Raw genomic sequence first — 27,160 nt, forward strand, 5'->3', positions numbered from 1 at the left:
CTCCAGCAGTAAAAGGAAGCTCAAACATGGTCAGAAGGCTGGTTACCTGACCTAGGAAGGAGGGAAGGCTTCATGTTGGAAAGAGCAGCCAAGTAGCTGATAACACTCTATTTCTTGAAGTGGGTGGTGGTCACATGAGCACAGTTACTTTGTGAAAATTAATGAGTGCACAGTTTTCTAAAAAATATTATAATCCAATGAAAATTTATATAATAAAAAGAAAAAACAAGGCACCTGGCTGGCTCAGTTGGTTAAGTGTCTGCCTTTGGCTCAGGTCATGATCCCAGGGTCTTGGGATCTAGCATTGGGGCCTTGCATCTAGCTCCCTGCTCAGTGGGGCGTCTGCTTCTACCTCTGCCTCTGCCCCTCCCCCCTGCTCATGCTTTCTCTCTCTCTCTCTCTCTCAAATAAAATAAAATCTTAAAAGTAAAGTTAAAAAAAAAACAAAATTCCTTAATGGGGAATATATTCTATGTTGTCCCACTAGTGCTTGCACAGAACTTTGCCATGGAGAGGAGTTCAGTTGAGGGCATAGCTGAGCAGAAATTAACTCCCAGATGTTATTTAAGGCCATCACTAATAGGAGTGTATATTAAATTTTATGAAGAGAGGAGTCCTGTGCTCATGTTAAAAGGTAGTCTTGGCTTGTCTTTAAGGATAATCCTCCCTCTTGGAGAAATTTCCTCTAACAGCCTAAGATTAATAAAGGTTTTATAGCGGGAAGGGTGAACTCATAGACCTCATTATCTCAAGTGTTGATACAAGATTAAAAGAATAAATAGGTTTTTGTAAGTTTTAGGTCAATCTAAAGGTATTAGATCCATAACTGACCACTAATGAGAAGCTGGGATGCTGGAGGTATGGCTCTGGCCCTGGAAGTTGACCTCGTGAGAACCACCATGTCCTTTCTCTGTCAGTGGAAGGGTCTGGGTCTGACTCAGTGTCGCTGTTCTGAGGCTGTTAAGAGGAAGCAGGCCAGCAGCCGTGTCAGATGAAGGCTCTGAGGACCAAAGCAACAGCCCCACAATTAAATTAGTAACATTGTTAAAGACCATGTGTTTTCACGTGGGAACAGCCAAGGTCATGAAACTGAACCCGATGTTAGACTTGGTGACCTGGTCGTCCTGGCTTTAGTTCCAGGTTGTCCCCTCACCAGCTGTGAGACACTGGGCGTTGGGCATGCCCCTTAACGTAGCTGAACCTCCACCATGAGTGGGGTTCCCGAGACCACCCCAACAGGGTTATTTGGGGAGTTGAGTAAGAAGTGATATGAGAGCACTCAGACAAGTGTGGTACACTATTCAACTGTGAAGTTTTACTGTTGGTTTTATCCTCAAAGGAAAAAAAGACAGGGCTCTGTTTACTGTACTGTACTGTCAGAAAGATTTTTCTAGTACAATAAGATGCCCTGTGGTAGAAGGATTCTGTGGTCAAAAAAGTTCAGGGATCTCTGAATTCAGGTTTCTCTGAATCTGCATTTAGAGATTCTCAGTGTTCATTAGTCTTTCTTACTCCCTCCAGAAATGCAAATACTCATTAGCTTTTTATTTTTATTTATGCTTAAAGATTTTAATTATTTATTTGAGAGAGAGAGTACATGTGCAGCCATGAGGGGTGGGGCAGAGGGAGATGCAGACGCAGACTCCCCACTGAGCAGGGAGCCCGATGCAGGTCTCGATCCCAGGACCTGGAGATATCATCTTCTGAGCTGAAGGCAGCCACTTAACTGACTGAGCCACCCAGGTGCCCCACTCATTAGCCTTTTAAAGGTCCCTGAGAAGTCCTGCCGTGAAGAATCCAGTTTAAGGATGTTTAACCCAGTGTTTTCCAAATAAATTTGAGCAACAAAGCCACATCTCTGTATGCATGCATACTTTCATACTCTGCCCCTGTGGCCTCATTCATACCCATGACCTCAATAACTCTCATACATCAGTAACTTCCAAACTGATACTACTATTTGAGGCCTCTCCCATGAGGTTCAGATCTAATCAACCCTGTTGCTTCCCCTTGGAGGTCTCAAGGACACCTCCAATTTAATCTAACCAAAATGCCTAAAATCAGTACCTTCTTTTCAAGGGTTCCCTAACTTGATATATGACCCTAGCACCCACCCAGTTCTCTAGGCAGAATCAATCCTTCATGCCTCTCTCCCCGGCATCCAGCATCCATTATAAATTTACGTCAAACCCATCCCATTCTCTGAAGCTCCTTTGCTTGTCATCACTGTCCACACCCTGGTCCAGGCCACCCTGTACCTCTCCAAGAGCTTTCTACCTAGTCTCCTTGCTTGGTCTCCTGCCCCCACAATTTCACCATCCATGAACACATAGGATACGTTTTTAGAATCCAACTCTAAATCCTTCCTTAAACCTTGTTGTTACTTCTCTTTGTTCTTCTGTTCTCTGTGCCCCAGTCACCAGGTTTCTTCTGTTTTTTCAGATGTCCCCACGACAGTGCCTCATACCCTTCGCAATGCCTAGAATGTTCTCACCCTGCCCCCACTCCACTCCCTTAGCCTAAACAACCTTTAGATCTGCACCTGAATTCCCCTTCCTCTGGAAGCTGTTCTGACACACCCCACTCCCCACTTCCCAGCCCCCACAGGCCTGTCCTGCATGCGGCTTTTCAATGGACAATTACACATTTGTTTTTATATTATTTAAGTGAATGTCTTTCTCCCTCATTAGACTACAGGCTTTATGAGGGTAGGGCCTTTCCTCTTGGCTCTTAGATATTATCTATCTAAAAGTTTCACAAGTATTTTTTGTTGTAGAAAACAAAATCTTTTCTCCTCAGTACATCTCATACTTGTAATTTCTGCTGTCCTGCCTCACTGGCCTCCAGCTTCTTCTGAAAATAAAAATTCAAATGTTAAGCTACCTTCTTTTCTCCCCCGGTGACCTCCAGAGAGCTTCTTGCCCACAGGCTCTGTTCCAGACAGACATTATGGCTGCACAAGCTCCCTATGGCCAGGGCCCCCTTCATGGAGACTGCCGTGTGTGTGGCATCCTCGGGGCCAGTCCTTGCTGGGAGCCAAGACTACTTGACCTGACCTTTAATCAGAAGGTTCATTATTTCTGTCTGATTTAAGTATCTGACCCAGAGCTGGTTTGGGGGCTAAAGTTTATCACCACTCCAGGGTCCTGTGCTCCTCCTGGAACCCCACCCCCACTGCACACATGCAGAAACGTGCTCAGACTTTTCCTTTGATCCTCTGGAGGAATTGTGGGGTTTTCATTTGCCTGTTGGCTCTGGTTAGTTTGATCCTCAGGTCCACTGCTATTTTTCCCCAATTTCAGGCTTAGTGCAGGCTGTTCTTTCCTTCCTTTTCTTCCTTTCCTTCCTCCCTCCCTTCCTTCCTTCCTCCCTCCCTCCCTTCCTTCCTTCCTTCCTTTCTCCTTTCCTTTCTTTTTTTTTAAAGATTTTATTTATTTATTTGAGGGAGGGAGACAGCGAGGGTTTGGGGAGAGCATGAATAGAGGGGAGAGGCAGAGGGAGATAGAGAGGCAGACTCCCCACTGAGTGAGGAGCCTAATATGGGGCTCGATCCTGGGATCATGACCTGAGCCGAAGGCAGACACTCAACCGACTGAGCCCCCATCCCCGCCCCCCCCCCAAACCGGGGCTGTTCCTTCTGCTCTGGAGGGCCCCCCACCCAACACCCAACCTCTTCCCTCGAAATGGTTTAGCTCCCACTTGTCCTTCAGGCCTCAACGTACACACGCCACTTCTTCAGAGGGGACCTTCCTGACCAACCAGTTTAATTCAGTTCAGCCCGCTCTGCCCTCTCATGGCTTCCACACTTTTCCCTTAAGACATCCATCCCAATTTGTACTTCCCTATCTGTGGGTACTTATTCACGTAGCCATTGTCTCCCCGCTAAACCATGAAGGGCATGGCCATAAGGGCAGGGCCAGGGTCTCCCCACTCTATGCTCAGCCCAGGGGCTGCTGACAGAGCAGGACTCACGCAAACCTGCACTGAAAGAAAGACACCGTGAGTTCACCCATGAATGTGGTTGCTCGCGAAACAGTCTTTGACCCTTGGAAGTTGGACTGATGGGCAAACAGCTCCAGCTCCACAAAACTTATGGAAGTGTCATTGGAAGAAACAAATTGTGTCTTGAACTCGTCAGCGCCAATTCTTTATTTTGCTTTGTTTTTTCATCTCCTGGGCTCTGAGTGACCTCACCTGTCTGCAATCTCCTGGGTCTTGTCCTTGCCTTCTGCCCTGTAATAAGAGGCTGCCTGGGGGCTTGCTGGGCTGTGGTTTCAAAAGTACACGGGTGGCTTCTCTCCTGCAGGGGAGGGGACGTTCTGGAGGGCAGAGCTGTGTATCCACCTTCCCCTGGCATGCTGGCCCTCAGAGGCACGGCTGGGCACATGTGGTCTTCAGCTCTGTTGAAAACACACCTGCTTTCCCCTCTCGGTTCCCTGTCTGGGGTGTGAGTTCATTCTTACTGTGAGAGCGAAGCGACTCTAAAAGCCGTTTCTTGGGGCGCCTGGGTGGCTCAGTGGGTTAAGCCGCTGCCTTCGGCTCAGGTCATGATCTCAGGGTCCTGGGATCGAGTCCCGCATCGGGCTCTCTGCTCAGTGGGGAGCCTGCTTCCCTCTCTCTCTCTCTCTCTCTCTCTCTCTCTGCCTGCCTCTCCGTCTACTTGTGATCTCTCTCTGTCAAATAAATAAATAAAATCTTTAAAAAAAAAAATTAAAAAAAAAAAAATAAAAGCCGTTTCTTAGTAAAGTTGGTAGCAGAAAACACCGGCGCCCATCCACATGCCCCTAATCCTTTCCACCATTTCTGGTGCAGCCAGACCTTGGTGTGCTTTTGCCTTTTGCTTCCAAGCCCGCCCCGTGGTTCTTTCTGGCAGATGGCCCTCAGGGCTCAGGGAGTGGCCTCAGCTGCATGGAGGGAGCGCCCAGAACCCACTTCCAGTGCTGGGGTCGGCGGCGGCCACCCTCTGGGAGCCCGGGCCTGCCTGCGTTCCTCCCCCGTCCTGCCTCCCCCGACCACTCCCTACCAGGCTCCTGCGTCGCGCACATGGATCCTCATTTGGGGTCTGCTTTGGGGGACCTGATCTAAGGTTGGTATCCAGAGTGGCGCTGGGAAGAAAAGCACACCGAAGCCAGGAGTGAACAAATCCACAAGCGAGGAATCTAAGAGGATCTGGCAGAGGCTAGACGCTGCCCACTAGCCCCCCACATTCAAGTTCAGACGTTTCATTATGGAGATTGACCACAGTTTATAGGAAATGTACAAGAGGAGAGTCAGTCCGACAATTCAGAGTCATGTCCCACCCCCCGCCTCCTCCTACCCCTCCCCAAGCCGGTGCAGCTAGTCTGGAGAAGAAATGGATTTTCTTGTAACCCTCCTCTACCCCTCACCTTTGGCCCGTTGGCACTCTGCGGGCTGTTCCCTGTGGGCTGTGACCCTGCCCTTCATCCCGGCGGAGTCTGAGTTCCTGGTTACCATGGCTCGGCCTGCTCTAATTGTTGGGTCACAATTTGCCCCAGGCCTGGGAGTGACCTGGAGCTGCCCGAGTTCCATACATACTCCTGCCTGGCCCCTGCAATCGGGGACTCCTGATGACTCATTACCCCACCCAGGATGGCAGCTCCTTTCTTTGCCTGGTGGGCTGCCAGTCTGAGAAGCAGCCAAATGACCAAGTGCTTGCATTAATTCAGGCTTAGTGGGGCTCCTTTTGGGTCCCTTGCCAGATGCGATGTCTCCCTTCTGGGAATCAGGGCCTCTGGACCCTAGATCTGGGGCAGTTGTGTCAATGGGAGATGCAGCTTCTCCCAGGTAGGTCACCTGTACAGTGGTGGACAGAGCCACTCCCACTTCCATTGCTACCCTCCCCTGTCTGCCCCTCAGGCTGGACAGTCACGTGCCAAGTGCTCCAGGCCCCCCTGCCGGGTCAGTCTCTAAAGCTGGCCTCAGTCAGACTGTTCAGACCTCATTCTTCTTTGGCCTCCTCACTTTTCCTGGCGTCATCTCCCTTCTTCTTTACTGGTTACCTCTGGGAGCACTGCCTTGCTGAGTTGTTTGTCCCCAACTCTGCTTTCTGGGGACACCAACCTAGAACAGAACCGGAAGTCTTGACAAGTGGGGTGGGCAATGCCTCCCCTTTTTGAACATATGAAGTGGACTGAAGTCAGGGTTAAAGGAAGGAGGTTTGAGCTACTGTGTGGAGCCTCACACTGGAAGGGGAGGCACAGGGGTGCCTCGGTGGCTCAGTCAGTTAAGCGGCTGCCTTCCGCTCAGGTCATGATCCCAAGGTCCTGGGATCACGTACCACGTGGGGCTCCCCGCTCGGTGGGGAGTCTGCTTCTCTCTGCTCTTCCCCATTCATGCTCTCTCTTGTTATCCCTGTCTCTCTCAAATAAATAAAAAACTCTTAAAAAAAAAAAAGGCTGGAAGGTGGGAGTCACACTACTATTGTCCCCTCACAGGAAACCCCCCAAACAGGCCTCAGCCCTACCCTGTGTCTAACATGGATCATGTTTAACCTTGAGCAACAGAGATAAACTATTCTCATAAGGTACTCATAGCACATTTATTTACATGTATTGAATTTTAATCATTTAATCATTTGCAGGTAATAATATGCAATAAGGTACAGGTGACCTTTGAACAATGTGGGGCTTAAGGGCAGCATCTCTCCAACCACCTTGCACCCTGCACAGTGGAAATTCATGTATGAGCTTTGACCCCCCCCCAGACTTAATTACTAATAGCTTACTTTTGACTAGAAGCCTAACCAGTAACATAAACAGTCGATCGATACAAATTTTGTATGTTGTATTATATACTGTACTCTTGCAGTAAAGTCGGCTACAGAAAAGAAAATGTTATTAAGAGAACGGTAAAGAAAAAAAAAACCCATTTAGAGTACTAGCCTGTATTTATCCAGAAAGATCTATATGTGGACCTGTGCCACTCAAACCCATGTTGCTCTAGGGTCAATGGTAACATGACAAGAGCTAACACTTTCAGGGCATTTCTCCACTAGATTCCCTCCTTCGATCCTGACATCCATCCCATGCAGAACATATGATTTTTAGTTAGGGGTCCCATTTTACAGGTGAGGGAACTGGAGGACAGAAAGTGATTTGCCTGCATGAGAGGCAGAGCTGAGAGTTAATCCAGGCCCCAGCTCCAAACGGCCTACCACACTGTGAGCGGGAGGACCCATGAGAGTTCTGTCCGTCTCTCCCCAGTGTGTCTGGGGTGCGCAGGGGCTTTGCTATTCTGGGTTTTAAGTTTGCACACACAGAATCCAGGATTTCTTTGAATTGACAAGAAAATGCTATTTGGCTGGGCTCTCCAGGGAAGCGAGGGGCAGCCCGAGGAACCCCACCAATCCTACTCCAGTGAAGGAATGTGGTGAATGTTCATATCACTTGATATTTGATATTTTCATGAGGAAATCGTGGCCGTCCTCAGCTCTTGGGTGGATAGGTGTGCACCCACGTGAAGGGCACTACAGGGGAGTCAACAGCTTCCCTTGCTGGTTTGAATGTACCAATATCTCTTCCAGAGGCCAGAGTCACCATTAAAACACACCTACCCTTAGAGCCGTTTTCTTAAAAAAAGATTCAGTTTTTCCTGAGAAGTCGTTTGTCATGAATCTTGATCGTTAAGTAAATTTGAATTTGATTTGGCAATTGGTAAGTCCAGGTTCCCACTCAGCCTGGCCCAGTTTTATAGACAAGACCCATATGGAATGAACATCTTTGTTAGACTAAAAGCCTTAGAGTGAGGCTTGTGTTTTGTTCACTCCCAGGGGTGGGGCCTGCCGCATACATACTAGGGTCTCTGTAAATGGTGTGACCTTAACAAACAGGTTGACAAATGACTAAAGAGATCTAGTACAGTTCAGGGGAAAATCCCAGACTCTGGAACCACAAGCCTGGATTCAAATCCCAGGACCTGTGTGACCACGGGCAGGCGGACATACCTCTCGGTAGCTTGGTATTCCTTTCTCTACAACGGGTTCATCCCTCAAGAACACTGGGAAGATTAAATGAATTAGTATTACATGAGTTTGTGAAGTATTCAGAACAGTGCCAGGCACACAGCAAGTGTGAACTCACTGTAATTTTAACAGACTGTGACATCCGAGTGTGGCCCTGGGTACTCTCCTCACAGTTGTGGCCCTCTCTCTCGGCCATACTAGAGAAAACAAGTTTTGCTGCGTCTGTGTTAGCTCGAAAGCCCCTCATTCTCATTCTCCCCTGAAGTGTCTTCATATCTGGAAGTGGGGTGGGTGGGCTGCTAGATCTCACTGTTTGTACAAAAAAAGTGCTGAGATCCTGAAAATTCTTCCCTGCAAAGAGCGAGAAGAGATTCATTTGTTTTTCCTGCAGCGAAGCTGACAATTTCTCATTGCCTGCCAACATCCTCTGCTAAGACCGCCCTTCTCAAACATTTGAAACCTCTCCTTGATAGCCACATCAGAACAACAAAGTCCCGAGTCCTGAGAGAGAGAGAGAGATGGGACTGGACAGGTGGCTGGAAGCCAGGTACAAGATGCTGCAGCAAGACTGAGGGACAGCTGAGGTCGCCATGACCCCCAGTCTGCAAGCCACCCCACAGGCAGGAAAGGGCAGTCTGCTAATGGCCGCCATTGTGGGCCACTTGCACTCTGAGGGACGGGTTTGTACACATTCAGAAAGCTAAGCATTCATCTCTTTGTTTCATTTACTCTTTGTTCATCTCTTTGTTCATTCAACAAATATTTCTGAGCCTTTACTATGTGCCAAGTGCTGGGAATGGAGAGATGACCAAGATAAATGTCTCTGCCTGTATGGAACTTACATTCCATGATCATTCATATCATTGCGATCATAGAATGTAAAATCATAATTAATATTACAGTGGATCATTATCCACTCGCCACCTACTTCAAACACGGCTCACCCAGGAATGGTTCATGGAACTGTAGCAGTTCCTCAGGGATTCTCTGACACCATTATAACATGCTCAGGGATTTTCTGCAAGTCAACAAGAGGCACTTGGCTTCTCTGGCCACGGGGAAAATGTTAACAGTAAGTACTGTTGTCATGTGTGAGTTGCAACCCTGGTGTGGGGAGGCCCAAGGCTCCCGCCAGTCTGCACAGGGCTCTGTGCTCAAAAGTTAAGGTGCCATGCTTCACCCCCCTCAGGACGATCACTATCACAAACAACAACAACGACAACAGAAAATCTCAAATGTGGATGTGGAAGTCGGAACCTTTGTGCACTATCTATGTGAATATAAAATGGTGCCATGGGTGTGGAAGACAGTTTGGGGTTCTCAGAAAATTAAAGATAGAATTACCATTTTGGGGTCTACAACCATAAGAACTGAAAACAGGATCTCAAAGGGATATTGGCACACCCATGTTTATAGCAGCGTTATTAACAATAGCCAAGAGACAGAAGCCACCCAAACGTCCTTCAAGGGATGTATGAATAAACAGAAAGTGGTATATAGAGACCATGGTTATTATTCAGTGGTTAACAAGGAAGGAAATCCTGTCCCATGCTACAACATGAATGAGCCTTGGGGACATTAAGCTAAATGAAATAATCCAGTCGCAAAAAGACAAATACTGTATGAGTCCAACTCCTAGACACAGAAAGGAGAATGGTAGTTTCTAGGAGCTGGGGAGAGGGAGCGTGAAAAAGAGAGCTGCTGTTGGGGTGCCTGGGTGGCTCAGTGGGTTAAAGCCTCTACCTTGGGCTCGGGTCATGATCCCAGCCATCCTGGGATCGAGTCCCGCATCCGGCTCTCTGCTCAGTGGGGAGCCTGCTTCTTCCTCTCTCTCTGCCTGCTTCTCTGCCTACTTGTGATCTCTGTCTGTCAAATAAATAAAATCTTTAAGAAGAAAAAAAAAGAGAGAGAGAGAGCTGCTGTCTAATGGGTATGGCTTCAGATGTGCAAGTTGAAAAGGTCCTGGAGATTTGTTTCACAACAATGTGAATATACTTACCACTACTGAACGATACACTTAAAAAATGATTACATTGAATTTTATTATATATATATAATGTATATAATATATAATGTATGTAATGTATACATTGTAAATTCTACATACAATGTATTATTTATATGTATATACACATATATATTTAAATTTTAATTTTAATTAAAAAATTTTATTTAAAATTTTAAATTTTAAATAAGAAAAAAAGAGTTCAGGCTCCAGTGGCCAAGGACTGGGACTCTGTGGCTTCTTCCTGGACCCCAAAGGAGGGGAGAGAAGGGTGTGTGTAGGGTTCCTGGGGCAGGGAAAGGGCTGGGTTCTGCTCCACTTCTGTCCTGCAGCAGAAGTCCTAGAAATTGAAATGAACCTCGTCGCCAGAGAGCCTGGGGTAATTTTTACTTGGACTAAGCCCCCAGAGGAATTGCATTGGGGCTCACTGCCTGGTAGTTGTCCCTGCCAGGTCTCAAAGTCCCCAACTTTGTATCACAAAAGAAGAACTAGAATATGGTGTAGAGCAAGTATTCATAAGTTCAAATCCTATCTCTTCCGTTTACTTGGCCATGGGGCCTTCAGCAAGGTACCTGAGCTCTCAAGTGCCTCAGTTTCTTCATCTGTCAAATGGGGACAGCGGTTTACTCCTATCACAGGCATAGAGTGAGGACTAAGCAGCCGTCCCGTGAAAACCCTTGAACTCTGGTTGATATTTAGGAAGGTCAAGGATTCTTGACAGGGTCAGGGCACGTATGGGGATATTCCTGCTGCATCTGAAGAACTGGGACTCTGGGTGGACGTGGATGTAGTGGGAAGAAAACGTGGCTGAGGCAAAATGGGCACCACGCACTCTCCAGAGCCACGTTGCTCAGCCTTGGGAGGCCAGCCTCAGGGCTGGGTGGGCTGAGAGCAGGAGAGCGAGGTGGCCAGTGCTGCCCCAGCTGTCATTCCCCTCCAACCCGTCCCACTCATATATGATCCTCTTCTCCTCACGCCCAGCCTATCAGGAGGGGGCGGCCCAGGTGTGTGGGATGGGACAGGCCACACCTGCCAGAAGCTGCCAGCTTCTCTGGTGGGGTGGGGTGGTGGGACACAGGCCACCTCTGGGGCTTGGCGCCTCCCTCCCAGGCTCCAGTTTCCTCTGAAGAATCACCCAGGCCAACTCCTGGGGGCGCAGTTTAAAACCGGTTCTTCTTGGGGCGTCTAGGTGGTTCAGTGAGTTAAAGCCTCTGCCTTCAGCTCAGGTCATGATCTCAGAGTCCTGGGATCAAGCCCTGCATTGGCATCATCTCATCGGGCTCTCTGCTCAGCGGGGAGCCTGCTTCCTCCTCTCTCTCTGCCTGCCTCTCTGCCTACTTGTGATCTCTGTCTGTCAAAAAAATAAATAAAATCTAAAACAAAACAAAACAAAACAAAAAACCAGTTCTTCCAGTGATTAACCCTGCAACTCCTGACAAAAACACAGACCCAGGTGGAGCTAATTAGGGTGGAAGAGGCAGTCAGGACTCTAGGAATTTGGTGCCAGCCTCCCCTGCAGGTCACTCAGGGGTTGGGGCTTCAGGCAGGCGGCTCAGAGCCACGCAACCAGCAGATGCCGCCTCCTTTCACAGAACCCACATATGATGGGGGGGGGTCACCCCTCCTCATGCTTCCGGAGGTTGCCCCCTGGTTTGGGGGAGCTTCGGAATCCTGCAGGGTGACCACTGTGTAATCATAACACCTAAAGATGAAGGATTTGGATAAAGGCCCACTTCTTTGGCACTTGGTCTGTGGAGCAAGGCGCTTTGCAATTGACTCCAACTGGTGGGTACAATTATTATTCCCATTACACTGATGAGAAAACTGAGGCTCAAAGGTGAGAAGGTGCTTGGTTAAGGCCCTGAGGCTTTAAATGATGGAGCTGGTATTTTAAACCTGGGTTTGTCAGACTGCAAATCCTACTCACCACCGTTTCCCTTTTCTGCCTCGTACTGAAGATAAAATGATCTTACGCTACTGTGCTTGGCTACTGTGTTCTGCTCTGCCTGTCATGCTTACAGGCAACTGCTAGAGTTCAATGTTAATGCTGAGAGCAACGTAGTTATGATGCAAAACAGTCCAGAACCTTAAAACTCTGCACCTAAAATAGGATCACATCACTCTTGTTTTCAAAAATCTTCGGGGATTACTTACCAGATCAAATTCAAACTCTTTAGTCTGCGATGCAAAGCACTAAAGAGAGTATGACAAAATGCCAAACTCCCGTTGCTCTTTCCTCTTTCAAGAATGATCTTCAGTCTGGAAAGGGAAAAATAAACCTACTGAGTTGGAACTGGAGCCCAAGGTTGGTGCAAAGATGCCCGTGACAGGGTTGGAGGAGACTCTTTATGCCCTCCCAGTGCTCCCCAGCCCCAGCACAGCCAGGGGGAGAGCAGGATCCCAGCTCGCTCCAAAGCTGTTGTTAATCTTTCATAGACCATAGCAAATGCAAGAGATCCAAAGATTGGGGTGGGCAAAAGTCCTCATCTTCAAAAGGGAGAGTGCTTGGATTCTGCAAACTACATATGTACGGGTATGATGGGGAGCACCAAAAAACCCAGCACAACTGTAGTACATGCTAGTAAGCAAATGGTGCATGCACCCTAGAAATAGGAGCACAGAGAGCTGAATCGCTCGCTGCAGGGGTCCACTTGAAACAAGTCAGGCTGGTGTCACTCATTTCCTGTTCTGATGGGGTTCTTGGGCTGGTAGGTCAGGGAGACGATTTCAGTGGGACAGTGGATATCTCTTAGGACTTTCTTGTAGACAAAATTGGAAAATTGTGAGCTGGATGTGCTTGTATTTAGAACACATGACCTGAGGAATGCCAGCTCATGGTAACTCAGAGGAAGTCTGTCCTGGTGGGCAACAAGTCCCTGCCCAAGCCTCTTGTTTTGGATACTTTTATCCATAACAGAAAGGGCAGCGGATGCAAGGAGAATTAACAGTCTGGGTGTGCAGAAATAGGATCTAGACTGACTGACACAATGGGCAGGATCTAATAGGATGAAACTGAATTGGAATAAGTGTGGAAAGTTCTGGACTTTAGCAAATCAGTGACGCAGGGTGAAAGGACTTCAGGAATTCCGTGGACTAAAAGCTCCATGAGTTAATAGAAATCAAGTCCTAGAAAAAGGCTCATGGCTCCCCTCTGCCTTCAGGATGTCTCATACCTCCAAAGGATCAGATGGATTATTCAACAGGTTCTGGACTGTGCCATGTCCTTGCACACCTCCCTACCTCTGCACGCATTGTTCCCACCTCCTTCTCTAGCTCACCTGATGGATTCCCATAGACTCTAACGTCCATTTTCCAGCCACCCTTGCTACAGAATGTTATCTCTTCTGGGCTCCCTCGTGGCACTCACACATTGTTCAAATGATCAATTCCCCTGTCTGTCTCTTTCACTGGACTATATTCTCGCGGAGCACAGGCTTTCTCATTCACAGGATGGGCGTTCGACAAATGCTTGTAGACAGGTTCTTGCAAAGGGCTAATCCTGTCTTGCTATGTTTGCACAAGAACGATGGGCAGAAATGATTTCCTAATTCTGCTCATGCAGGGAAGATCAGACAACATGAATATGGATTTCAGTTCTGGGCCCCACACTTCAAAAGAGACGATGAGACAGGATGGAGTGACCCCAGGCTGGGTGGTAAAGGGTTTAGATGTTCTATCACATGAGGAAAAGCAAAAAGAAGGGAATGTTCAATCAGGAAAAGAGGCAGCTTGGCCAGGATCACAAGAACTGTCTTGGAGCGTTTGATAGAGTGGTCCCTCACTGTCTTGGGGGTAAGAGACTTCTTTAAGCCCTCAGTGAAACACGCGTGCGTGCACACACACACTCTCTCTCTCTCTTTCTCTCATGGAGTGGGAGGCAAGTTGGGGTGTGGTTAAGAGCCCAGCTTAAGACTCGGACTCAGAGATCTGAATCCTGGTTGTGCCTTGAGCAAATTGCTTAACCTCCTTATCTGTTTCTTTATCTGTGAAATGGACGTAATGATATTATCTGTCTCACAGGAGGATTACGTGTGACAATAGATGGAATGTGTTTAGAACAAAATACGCCATATTCTACAATGTTAGCTCAGAAATATCAGAAGGGTGTTGTCCGGCAAAGCCTGAAGAAGTCTGCTCAGGAAGGCTGCAGATACCAGATTCAGAAGCCCTAGAACCCCCCGCCCTGTGTGGATATAGAGCCCTCCTGCATCCCTGGCCTGTGAGAATCCTTGGGTCTGGGCCTCTTCTTTCCCCTTTGTCTGAGCCCCACACTCTCAGAGCCCATCCTCTGGTTAAAGAGCCCACCTCCTTCTGGCCCATGTCCACACTGAACAAGTGTGGGGACCGAAGCAGGAGGGTTCATGGCCGCTAGTAATACATGAAAGTTAGAAATCAAGCTGAAAATTGCTAAGTAAAATATGTTCTGTCCTCATAATTCACATCTTCATAACAACCTGGAAGTCCTGGTTCCTATGGAGAACTCCTTGAAATTCTACGCCAGAATGTCATGGCAGGTGGAGAGCTGGCCCCAACCCCTCAACCCCAGGCAGGCAGCCTGTCCCCCTTCTCTGCACGCCCATCTTTACATCCCTCCCCAGGAGGGGCTCCACAAGCAGATGTGCAGACACCCAGGTGTGTGGTGCATAAGCCATGTTTATAACCATATCCCTCCCTTCCTGTCTTGCGCCCCCATGAATGGTCGCCCCTCAGTCTAAGGATGACGGCTCTGGAGGGATTGTCCATCCTCAGGAGGACGGAGCAAAGGGAAAGACCAGTCTGGGCCTATAAATATGCTCCAGGCTCCTTGGGCAGGGAATTAGATGTCAGACACCTGGAGCAGGGGCGAAGGGGCGGGGACTGGAGTTGCCAGTTTCCCTTGGCTCTTAGAGTCCTGGCCGTTTAAAAGTGAGGTCCAGAGGAGGGGCACCCCAGCCCAAGCTGGGGGCAGCTGAGGGCAGCACTGTGCCTGTGAACCCTCCAAAGCCTGTGTGCTTCCAGGCTAGCTGTCCCCTGCCTATCCCCCCCCAACACGATGGGTTTGGGCACGTGCCGTGGGGAGTGTTTGCCTCTAGGGAGCGATGCCTAGAAAGAGGAAGAGAAATCTATTTACTCTGGGGTCAGTTTAGAGAAAGATAGAAGGTGGTGTTGGCTTTACAGAAAGGGCTAGCAGGAGCAACGCCTGAGACCTGCCCCAAGGGGACAGGCTTCCGCGTGGCTAGACCACGTGATGTCAGGACTTCCGGTCTCCTGCGCGCGTCCCAGGCCTGCTTGTGCTCAGGCCGGTTCCGAGTATGGGCTCCGCTCTGTGTGGTAAGGAGCAGGCTCTGCAGGCGGCGCTGTCCGGGTGTGGGTGGGCAACCAGAGGCTTTGGCAAGAGGACTGCTGGGGTGGGAGGAGGCGCGGTATTTCTCCCCCTCCTGCTCTGCCTTGGGTGCCATCTCTGGCAGCAGACCGGCTTCTCTCGTGACCCCGGCTCCCGCCGTGGCTGTGGCCTCACTTTTCCTTCCGGTGACCTTCGTGCTTGCCCTTGGAGAGCCTGCCTGCCGCCTGTGTCACTCCAGCCTCAGGCGGTGGTGGCGTTCAGCTGTTGCTGATCTCTGGGCTGCCGCCCTCTCCCCTGGTTGATTTCTTAACTTTTCCCTTCACCTTGAATTCAGTTCCTTGCATTCAATTCCTCTTGCTTTATATCCTCGGAAGCCGGTTTCTGTTTTCCTGAAATCGACATGCATGGAGCCCTGTTAGGTATCAGTTGACTTCCTAGATCATCAGTTTGACCATTCAGACCCAAACCAGTGTAGATCGCATTTACATATATAGACTGAACACTGAGTTGCTAAGAGGCGAAATACGTTGCTAAGATTCCCAGCTAGTAAGTGGTAGAACAGCTAGGTTTTAAATCTTAAGTTTGCTTCCCCTCCAAGGCTGCTCTCTTTACAATACACCTTACGGCTTGCTTGGACGACGTGCTGGGAAACATTTGAGGCAGTGTGGGAAGCCGGTAGAAGAAGAGTTTTGGGATGAGGGTGGCTCTTGACCTCCCCAGATTATGCCGGCAGCCACCTCGTCTCTGCTAGGAAGGCATAAATAAGGAGAACTTTAAAAATTCTCACTTTAAGTATTTTCAGAAAATCTGAATAGAAAGAAATCTCACGGAGTTCACGCAGACTTCCATTCAGACTGCTGGAAACAGATTTAAATTGTTAAGCTGAATGGAAAGCTGGGTGAAACACTATGACTTTTTTGAGACATAAGAAACTTGGCTGAAAGGAAATGCCTGCTATCATGAGACAATTTTAGATTTAATCCCTGTAATACCAATGCAAATAATTCTGTCCCCCTTCTCTCCTCCTGTTTTTTTTCCTTCACTTCTCTTTTATTTTTTATTTATTTATTTTTAAAGATTTTATTTATTTATTTGACAGAGATCACAAGTAGGCAGAGAGGCAGACAGAGAGAGGGGAAGGGGAGCAGGCTCCCTGCTGAGCAGAGAGCCCAATGCGGGGCTCGATCCCAGGACCCTGGGATCATGAGCTGAGCTGAAGGCAGAGGCCTTAACCCACTGAGCCACCCAAGCACCCCTTCACTTCTCTTTTAAAACCTTAAACCAATGGCTCCCAGCTGATGCTGGTGCATCACAAGCTGGATTGGGGTGATTTGTTCCCAAGGCAAAGAACTTGGGTCTTTTCCTAATTCACAGGAGAGGGTGAGAGAGGGAGGAAAAGGTGGAAAATTAGGTTCATGGTATAATTTTCCTCAGTTTTAAGAATGTTCTTATTTAATTCTTCTTAAAAATCACCTGAAATGCTTCTGTGGTCCAGAATGTAGACCATAATGTGAGGCAGCATCTGATTTATCATGAGTTTACTTAGAAAGCCTTGAAGGTGTGCCACAGAGTGGCAGGGCTCTAGTCACTCTGCCCTAAAAACAAGCCGTTGCCTTCAGAAGCACGCCAAGACGCCTGCCTGGATGCACAGTCAGATTCCATCTTGGGAGGGAAGGCACTGTGAGGAACATTTTCGGTGACTCCCAGGGTCCCAGACTAGCCAGGCCCAGCTCATGTGACCCCCTGCGTCTGCTGTTGCACACCAGACCAGGAGCACCCCCCCCCCCCACCCCCATCTTGGTTCGGAAAATAAGGTAGTGCCAGGCAGGGGAAACCGCTCCCGGTAGGATGACCCACGCAAATGTCAGAGGGCATTGTTCTGGAGTGACCTAGAAGCTTCTAAAGGATATAGGAAATGCCTTCCTTACTGTGGTATGGGCAAGGAGACTCTGTGGCTGGTCAGTGTCCCCTTTTTCTCGGTCACTCCTTGCACTAACCCAAAAGGTAGCCAAGACCTGTGAGTGGATTGGTAAAGCTGATCAGTTTCACCTCTTGAGCCTGGTCATGGTGGGGAGTCTGTGTGAGGTCCTTGTCCTAGAAGTGGAGGAGAATACCAGCTCCACTTTAAAGAGGAGAACCCTGAACATTGCCCCTGGAGCCTGGGCTCTCCCCATCCCCAAATGTTGGCGATGACCCCCTATATGGGAGAAGAGGAAGAGGACTCTTGTCAAATTTTTTTTTTTTTTAAAGATTTTATTTATTTATTTGACAGAGAGATAGAGAGCACAAGTAAGCAGAGCGGCAGGCAGAGGGAGAGAGAGAAGCAGGCTCTTCGCTAAGCAGGGAGCCCGATGCGGGGCTCGATTCCAGGAGCCTGGAATCATGACCTGAGCCGAAGGCAGCTGCTCAACCAACTGAGCCACCCAGGCGCCCCGACTCTTGTCAAATTTAGCACAAGGCATTCACAGCCTATTTTGCTACGTGCTTTGCCAACGACGAAATGAGTTCCCCAGCAATCAGCAGTTGGTGGTGTTTGCAGATCCTATCCCAAAGCCCATCTCAGGACACCAGGGCACTCTGCTCAATATTTGCACCACATCTCGGTAGGGGTTAATGGAATCTAAATCTGTCCTGCAGGGAATTGTCTTTTATCATTTCTACTAAGTCACCAGAATTGGCAGATTGCAGACCAATTTTTCAGAACAGCCAATATTTAATAGACTACCTTAGATGATTAAGTGAAATGATTTCTTGGAGTGGTCCCAGAGATCGCTCTAGAAGTCGTCTCGGCTAATTATCTCAAAACTGAAGGAGGAAGTCATAATGCCACTTGCCAGTTAAGTTTGGTTTCTGCCAAGACGAGGGCCTCTTAATCTAGTATCTGCGTGCCCAGGAGGTCCATGGTGAGGCCCCAGACAGTGAGTACCTTAGGTTCACACAGAGTTCTGTGTGTTTGTATCAGTGATCATCAGATTCCCCCCGTGGATCCATGACCCCAGAGAAGATAAAAATGCCTGTTTGGGGGCTTGGTGTCATTTATTTTACAGGTCCTTTTCTATAAACTCCGATTAATTTTTCATGTTTGTCTCAGATTTCTCCCCTTACTCTGGGTGGCTTTTGTCTGTGGACCCACGAAACTGCTGGATGTTTATCAAACTGTTTCTGCGGTTGAGAAAGAAACGACATCATTTGTTTGGGAAGCTGACACCTCACTGCCTGTTCCTCCCCTCCCCTGCCCAATATTAAAATGTTCACATCTAAACCTGGGATAGTGGGGCAGGCAATGTTCAGCGTCTTTAAAATAAAGGCAAACCCAAGTTTCCCCGCCCCCCCCACAAATGACATGTAAAGTCAGATCTCCAAACATCTCAGGATGGTGTCTGTTCCTTGTCTTGGTGGGATTACTAAATTACCCTCAGCTCCTTCTGACGAGGTCTTTTCCTTCCCACACCCTGGCAGTTACTTGCCCATTAATATAATCAAGTAACCACCGTATGAATAACTTTTATTTTTTTTTAAAGATTTTTATTTATTTATTTGACAGAAATCACAAGTAAGCAGAGAGGCAGGCAGAGAGAGAGGAGGAAGCAGGCTCCCTGCTGAGCAGAAAGCCCGATGTGGGGCTCGAACCCAGGACCTGGGATCATGACCTGAGCCAAAGGCAGCGGCTTAACCCACTGAGCCACCCAGGTGCCCCTGAATAACTTTTAAATTTTGAATTATCAGGTTGTACATTTTCTTCACTCTCCTCCATCCACAATTTCCTGAATTTTCAAGGTCTGGGCTTTCCCCTCTCTCTTTTTCTCTCTCTCTTCTTATTCAACTGAAAACCGGCAGGGCTGGGGTAGTGAGGAATATTTATGCAAACATCTGTGTGAAGGACTTATGCCTCCTTCCTTCCTCAGTGTACTAGTCACATAGTCTAAGCAATAAGGCCAACACGGGCTGCAGAAAAAGCCTTACCCACCCTAGAGCTATGGGGTGTGTGAGCCCAGCATTGCAGATCCGACTTTCTTGCTGTCGGTTTTCTTGCTGTCAGCTGGGATTCCCAGAAAACAAAGCCCTCTTGTTCAGGTAGCTCAGAGCTCTTTTACACCTACACATTCATTCCCTCTTCTGCCCAAAGTTCCACCTGGAGGCATGTTGGGTGGGGGTGAGTCAGCAGCACCTGCCCAGTGTGGTCCTCCAGAGGAATTTGGATCAGTGCTCCTGTGTCCATTTTGTCCCAGTGACCCACTCACCTCGGTTGGATGGAGGTGATGGAAACTCCTTTTCTTACTCTGTGCCGCTAGATGTGTGTGACCCTGGACGAATCAATTAATTTCCTTTGCTGTCAGCTGGTGGTAGTGATGCCTACATGACCGGGAAGCAGAGCCGATTCACTTAGACGAAATATATCAAGTGTTTGGTTTCTTCTCACTTGTAAAGTAGGGGTAATGATGTTTGGTGAGAATATAATCCTACTTATTAACAGCCTCCGAAGGGTGGTTCTTTGGAAAGCTGCAAGGAGTGAATGTGTATGGATTTTTCGAAAGATATTTGACTTGGAGGTTGAAACTTCTGAAGTATAATGTCACTAAGACGTGTAAATTTGCATTAGGCTTTCCTAGGGCTTGTGCTTTTGGAACCAAAGAGATGGTGATTGTGAAAGAGTTCTGAAATCCAATGTGGTGTTTGGGAAACACTATAACCTATATGTTCCTCTAGGAAGTTGGCATTGCGCATTTGTATCTTAAAGTCCTGTGATTTAAAAAGAATGTTTAAATATGATTAACTCAGTGATTGCACATTTTTTGGACCACTTAATAAAAAGGACCCTTTTATTCATGTCACATGGTTAATACCCCTGATTTGATGTAATGCTCCGAGATGTGCTAAATTACCCTAGTCCTAGTGTAAGCTCTCTGAAGGATTGTGATAATTTTAAAGATAGATTTTAAATTGAATTGGAAATCCAAAAAGGGGGGTGTTCTGTGACTGTATATTTAGTCATCAGGAATTTTTGTTAACCTGGGGTTTAAAAAGACGGCCTTCTTGCGAAAGATGGGTTTGGTATCTTTTGGATTCAGATACTCCAGCATCTGAGCATTTTGTTTAATCAAAAACAATGCCACTTTTGGATGTATGTGGCTTTTCATCTAATGGGTCTACTACTTTATCTAACCGGTCTGCTACACAGGATCATCAAGGCACACAGGAAAGAAGCAGAGAAGCCTTTATCCACATATTCCTGGAAGTAGTTTTCTCTGCCCTGAACTGAAGCTGCATTGGGGTGTTTGTCCTCCCAACTGGACACACTGTATCTTCACTCTCCAGAAGCAATGCCTCAAGAGTTTCACATCTGGGGGGCCTGGGTGGCTCAGTGGGTTAAGCTTCTGTCTTCGGCTCAGGTCATGATCTCAGGGTCCTGGGATTGAGCCCCGCATCGGCCTCTCTGCTTGGCAGGGAGCATGCTTCCCCCTCTCTCTCTGCCTGCTTCTCTGCCTACTTGGGATCTCTCTCTCTGTCAAATAGATAAATAAAATCTTGAAAAAAAAAAAAGAGTTTCACGTATAGCAGCATAGGTAACAGTGTCTATTTTTTGAAAAATTTTTATTTTATTTATTTATTTATTAGAGAGAGAGAGAGAGAGAGAGAGAGGGAGAGCATGCGAGGGGAGAAGGTCAGAGGGAGGCAGATTCCCCATGGAGCTGGGAGACCGATGCGGGACTCGATCCTGGGACTCCAGGATCGTGACCTGAGCTGAAGGCAGTTGCTTAACCAACTGAGCCACCCAGGTGCCCTATTTTTTTAAACAATTTTTTAAAAAGATTATTTATTAGAGAGAGAGTGCACAGATGTGAGAGTAGAGGGGAGAAGGGGCAGGGGGAGAGGGAGAATCTTCAACAGACCCCGTGCTGAGTGCACACCTCCCCCACCGCCTGCGAGATGGGGGCTCAAACTCATGACGCTGAGATCATGACCTGAGCTGAAATCAAGAGTCACACACTTAACTGACTGTGTCCTCCAACCGCCCCCCCCCCCCCCCCCCGCCTCAGTGTCTACTGTTAAATGTGCTAGACACTAGGTGGTGTGCTTTAATCCTCATCACAGCTTTCCCAGGTAGGGATAATTTCCTTTATCTGACATCTGAGAACACTGAGGCTCAAAGTGGTTCAGTTGACTTGCTTATAGTCAGATGTAGAACTAGGTCTCAAGGCCAGGTCTGCTGACTGAAAAGCTGTGGTCCTTATGTCACCTTCACACCTTTGCACCTCTTCTCCAAGAAGTCTGAAGCTTTCCATGGTAGGATCTCATATGCCACACATTTATTACCTCCATAAAACTACGTTAGTCTTAGTGCTACAGACTGTATGTGTCCCCAGATTCATATGTTGGAACCTAATCCCCCATGTGATACTACTAGGAGATGGGGCCTTTGGGAGGTGATAACGTTGTGAAGCTAGCCCTCACGAGGGCTTGTACCCTTCTAAAGAGGCCCTGGAGAACTTCCTCATCCTCTCTGTCATGTGAAGACAAAACAAAAAAATAGTCATCTATGAACCAGGAAATGAGCCCTCAGTAGACATCGAATCTGCTGGCAACTTGATCTTGAATTTCCCAGGCCCCAGAACTTTGAAAAATAAATTTCTATGGTTTATAAGCCAATCTGGTATTTTGTTATAGAGCATGAACGGACTAAGACACTTAAGTAAAGGAGGAAAACCATTTCACCATTTCAATCAATGCAGAAAAGCACTTAATAAGATTCAGCACCCATTTACGATAAAAACTCTAAGGAACTAGAAACTTCTTCAGGTTGATAAAAAGCAGTTCTGGAAAACCAACAGCTAATATACTTTATGGTGAAAGATTAAATGCTTTCTCCCTAAGATGAGAAACAAGGCAAGGATACCTGCATTCACTTTTATTTAATATTGCACTGGCAGCTCTAACCATTGCAATCAGGTAAGAAAAGTAAATAAAAGGCACAAAGACCAAGAAGGAACATACAAAATTTTACCTTTTTGCAAATGTTACAATTATTTATATATAAAATCCCAAGGAATCTACCATATAACTAGTGGAACTAGTAAGTGAATTTAGTAAGGTTGCAGGACACAAAGATATTATAGGAAAAGCCATTATATTCTTAAATACTAGCAGCAAACAATTTGAAAAGGAAATTTTTAAAAAAGAATTCCATTTGTAATGGCACCACCAAACATAAAATAGTTAGAAATGAGTTTAATAAAAATGTCCAGGGGCGCCTGGGTGGCTCAGTGGGTTAAGCCGCTGCCTTCGGCTCAGGTCATGATCCCAGGTCCTGGGTTCAAGCCCCACATCGGGCTTTCTGCTCAGCGGGGAGCCTGCTTCCTCCTCTCTCTCTGCCTGCCTCTCTGCCTGCTTGTGATTTCTCTCTGTCAAATAAATAAATAAAATCTTAAAAAAAAAAGAAGAAAAAATAATTAAAAAAAAAATAAAAAAAATAAAAATGTCCAAGTCTTCCATGCTGAGAACTATGAATCCCTGCTGAGAGATATTAAAGAAGATACAATTAAATGGAAAGCAGTACTGTGTTCGTTGATTGGAAGATTCAGTATTCTCCCTGAACTGATCTACAGATTCAACATATTTTCAATCAAAGTGTTAGGAAGGAAAAAAAAAAAGTCTTAGGAAGATCTTTTATAAAGATCAGTAGGCTTGTTGTACAATGTACGTGGACTTGGAAATCACCCAGGACAACTGAAGCGGACTTTATTATTTTTTTTTAAAGATTTTTATTTATTTATTTGACAGATCACAAGCAGGCAGAGAGGCAGGCAGAGAGAGAGGAGGAGGCAGGCTCCCTGCTGAGCAGAGAGCCCGATGCGGGGCTCGATCCCAGGACCCTGGGGATCATGACCTGAGCCAAAGGCAGCGGCTTAACCCATTGAGCCACCCAGGCGCCCCTGAAGCGGACTTTAAAAAGAACAAAGTTGGAGCACTTACTCTACCTGATGGATCATGGAAGGAGATGACCCAGCCACCTGGAGCTTGAATAATAAAGAAAGGAGGTGAGACTGATCTACTCAGCAACATTCCATTCGAAAGCTTGATTTGACGAGGAGACATAAGAGGAAAAGCACGGAATTCCAGGTCAGCAGGAAGGAATGAGTGTAAGGGGACTCAGGGAGCCGAGAGGGCCACATGAGTCTGGCCTTGGACAGTCTGGGCTTTGACTTGGAGAGAAGGGTAGCCATGGAGGCTTTAGAGCAGGGGAGTGACATGGTCAGGTGGAGGGTTTTAATAGACTGTTCTGGGCTCTTGAGGAGAGATAGTGAAAGCAGAGGAGGTTGGTGACCCAGAAAGGACAGGGCCTGAGTTGGACAATATGTTCTTCAACCCTGTCCTTGGCCCTGTCACAGTAGCCTGTGACACTTAGCTGTCTCCCAGGAGGGTGGAAACTGCAGGCCTCCTACCCTTTGTCCTCACACTTACCCCTCCTGCTCAGGCTATCCATGTCCCAGTGTATCACTGTGAGCACTGTCTGTCTGAGCTTATCTCTGAGAGCCTCCCGTAAAAATGTGTGGGTTTTGGTTTAGGCCTTCCCTCAGCTTTTGCCCTATGAGCTGGAATTGCTTTATGGCCTTTGACTTTTGGCATACTGAGGCAAACGGTAGTAAAATTAGGAAATATTGGGCATGGTAAAAATCAAAATAGCCTCTAGGGCTAGGATGTCTCTAGACAATTGTAGGGTCTAAGGCAATCACACTGTTCAGTTAGGATAAGCATGATAAAGGCTCCAGGAGAGAGGTCCTTCTGGCCCCCACAACTGAATGGAAGAGGAAGGCAGCATGGTTCCCCTCCCCTGCACGAGGCTTGCCGTCCCGTCCTAAGAAATCTTAGTCCCATCCCTTCGCGCTTAGTGGTTTTTGACTGAGGGTGACTTTGCCCTCCAAGAAACACTGGTGAATTTCTAAAGGCACTTCTTTGCTCTGACGAGGGGTGCTACCAGCTTCTGGCAGGTAGAGGCCAAGAATGGCACTAAATATCATACAGTGCACCAGGTATCCCCCTACAACAGAGAATTACCCAGCCCCAAATGTCTGTAGTGCCAAGTTGGAGAAATCCTGGGCTAGTAAGAAGGCTGAGTGCAAATTCCAGCTCTGTCATTTATAGCTGTGTGACACCAGGCAAGTCACTTACTTCTCTGTGTTTGTTTCCACTTCCATAAAATGAGGGTGATAACAGCAGTCAGTACCCCATAAGGCTGTTATGAGCATTAAATGAGTTCATAGTATGTCCAGAGTTCAGATCAGTGACTAGGCCATGGGGAAACTCTATCTAGGAGTTTGTATTGGACAAGCCCTTGTTAGTATCACTCAGATGGTCATCACCCAGAAGAGTCAGAGCTCTTCATCCCCCTCCCCCTGCCCAAGAACTACCCCATCCCCAGATAAGCCCTTTCTTCTCTGGGCTACACATTTCTCTTCAACTGACTCAGCTCCCAGATACTTTACCAAGCTGGTCTCTTTTCTGGAAGGATTCTAATGTGTCAGTATTAAAAATAAGCCTCCCACAATTGGACCCAACAGACCTGACGTCCGAAAGTATAGAGGGACCATGCTATTACCACACTCTGCTGGATGAACCCTTTGATGGATATGTCTGAGTTGGGTTGGCTTTTACTATAAGAGCTAACCTTGTGCTTCGATTGGCTGCTTCTACTTTGACCAACTGGGATTTCCCCGCCATTCTTCTGCAGTGGAGGAGTCCTAGGGCAGAGAGAGTGTCCTGGTCAGAAATCACAGAGAATGTGGCTCTCCTGCGACAAATGCTGTATCTAAAAAGAATTTTCCCCTTAGCCTAAAAATTCAGTAGAACAAAACTCAGGTTTCTTTGAGGTGAAGTGCAGTGCCGTTGAACTGGAAAGAGCCTCACAGAAAAGCCATGTCACTAAGGAGACCCTGACACCTGCATGCCTTATTCCTCGCCTGCCCTCCCCTCCTAGGTCAGGTCCTCCGTCTGATTTACTGTTTTTATCATTTATCCTAACACCTCAGAGAATAGCCCTTTCTCGAAACAGGAGCTCATCAACGACTTCCCTTTGTCTAACGGATTTACCCCACAGCAGGTGGGAGAGTAGCTGTTTGACACAGGGACAGGAGACCCTGCTATTAAGAATAGCAAGAGCAACTTCACCTCCAAACTTTGCGCAAGTCTTGGGGGAGCCAGCCTAAGCATCCCAACCAGAGGCTTCCGGGAGGGTCTGTTAAACTGTCATGGCTTCATTTTGGTCCAATTAACCTCACACTGGGCCAGCTCATGCCCTTAGCTGTGGGTTGCCAGGTACAGGAGTGGGCAGGGAACCATGGACATGAACTTGGTGCATTACAGGAGAAAATGTTAACCACGTCCTCCAGGCGGGAGGGAACAAACAGCCCGGCTGAGGCATGCTGATCAGAGGTGCACGGCCCACCCAGAAATCTGCATCAAAGCCAAATCAAGTGGGAATGAAGTACGTGGCCAGCTTTGAGCGTGAGTGAGATTTGCTAGTTTGTTTTATGTTGTCTGCTGCCTTTTACTTAGCGACTATGTTGAATGGCTGCTAATTCCAGCTCCCCGTGATTAGGGAACGGCTGAACCGATTTCTTGCGTCCAAAGAAGTCTGTTTTAAAAACCTGGCTTTCTGTGGGTATTCTCCACGCTAAGCCCTTGCTTTCTGTGTAAGTCGGTGCCCCCCATCCTCCGCCGCCAAGTGGGTCCCACAGCTTTTCTGTGGGAGACCCAGAGCCTGTTATTTCCATTCTCACTCAGCGTCCTTTTGTGGTATCCTCCTCCACATCCAGGGAGAAGCTCTTCTCCACACACGTCCGAATGGTGGTTTTTAGCTTGAGGGCTACGGTTTGTAACTGGATGATGGGACATGGCACTGGAAGAGTCAGCAAGGACCCCAAGGAGCCGAGGGCTTTTGACCCAGCCATTCACATGCCAGTGGGAGGATACAAGACCCAGACTCGAAGCTGGGTTCTGTAGAACCCTGAGCAAATCCCAGCCCCACTGCCTTTTCAACCAAGCGCCTCTACTTCAATTTTGAATTTTTCAAGTTTAACATTTACTTTGAAAAAGGCAGTGATCATCAAGGTACAGGTCAGGGAGGTTTTACAAACTGTGCACATTTGTGGAATCAGCACAGCTTCAGAAATAAAACATCCCGGCCCCCCAGGAGTCCCCATGCTCCTTTCCAACACTGCCCCCGAAAGGGGAGCCACTCTCCTGACTTCTCATAGTATCTCATTGATGTATTTTATATATTGGGGCCCTGCATAGATATATTTTTCACTTTTTATTTTAAAATAATTATAGATTCACAGGAAGTGATACAGATAATACAGTGAGGCATTCTTTTCAGATGTTCAAAAAATTCTTTTTAAAAAAAGAAGTTTAAAAACCAGTGGTATAATAGAAGAAAATGGATGGGTTTTGGAGTCAGACCTCACGGGATGGAGCATGTGACCCAATGTGTCCTTCAGTAGTCCTGAGCCAAAGAGAAGTTTCATCCTCCTTTCCTGCTTTGGGGAGCTTCGGGATCAGGGTAAGACAGGGTGTGAACGTGCAAAGTATAGGGCACTGTGTGCAAAGGATAGGACACTGCATGCAAAGGATAGGGCACTGTGTGCAAAGGATAGGGCACTGCGTGCAAAGGATAGGGCACTGCGTGCAAAGGATAGGGCGCTGCAATAGGGCAAGACCTCCCCGGGGCTCTGAGTGGAGCTGGCCAGAGCACGGGTGCCCAGTGGCGGCTTTGTCTGTCTCCAGTCAGGTATCACTGAGCACTCAGGACCCCAGCTCTTTGACCATTCCTCTGCCTCCCACGTCTGCAGCAGCA

The 27,160-nt window shown here is 47.6% G+C and overlaps 2 long non-coding RNA genes across 2 annotated transcripts; both read right to left on the reverse strand.

Moving 5' to 3' along the window:
• Positions 1-4,424: 4,424 nt before the first annotated feature.
• Positions 4,425-5,422, reverse strand: LOC125102797 (uncharacterized). The gene is made up of 3 exons (XR_007128194.1): positions 5,388-5,422; positions 5,024-5,105; positions 4,425-4,440 (listed from the first exon to the last, which is right to left on the reverse strand). It is a non-coding gene; the product is annotated as an uncharacterized LOC125102797 (long non-coding RNA).
• Positions 5,423-15,091: 9,669 nt separating this feature from the next.
• On the reverse strand, positions 15,092-23,516 carry LOC125102561 (uncharacterized). The gene is made up of 2 exons (XR_007128151.1): positions 23,281-23,516; positions 15,092-15,698 (listed from the first exon to the last, which is right to left on the reverse strand). It is a non-coding gene; the product is annotated as an uncharacterized LOC125102561 (long non-coding RNA).
• Positions 23,517-27,160: the final 3,644 nt, after the last annotated feature.

Source organism: Lutra lutra, chromosome 6, assembly GCF_902655055.1.
Source record: "Lutra lutra chromosome 6, mLutLut1.2, whole genome shotgun sequence".
Classification (NCBI taxonomy): domain Eukaryota; kingdom Metazoa; phylum Chordata; class Mammalia; order Carnivora; family Mustelidae; genus Lutra; species Lutra lutra.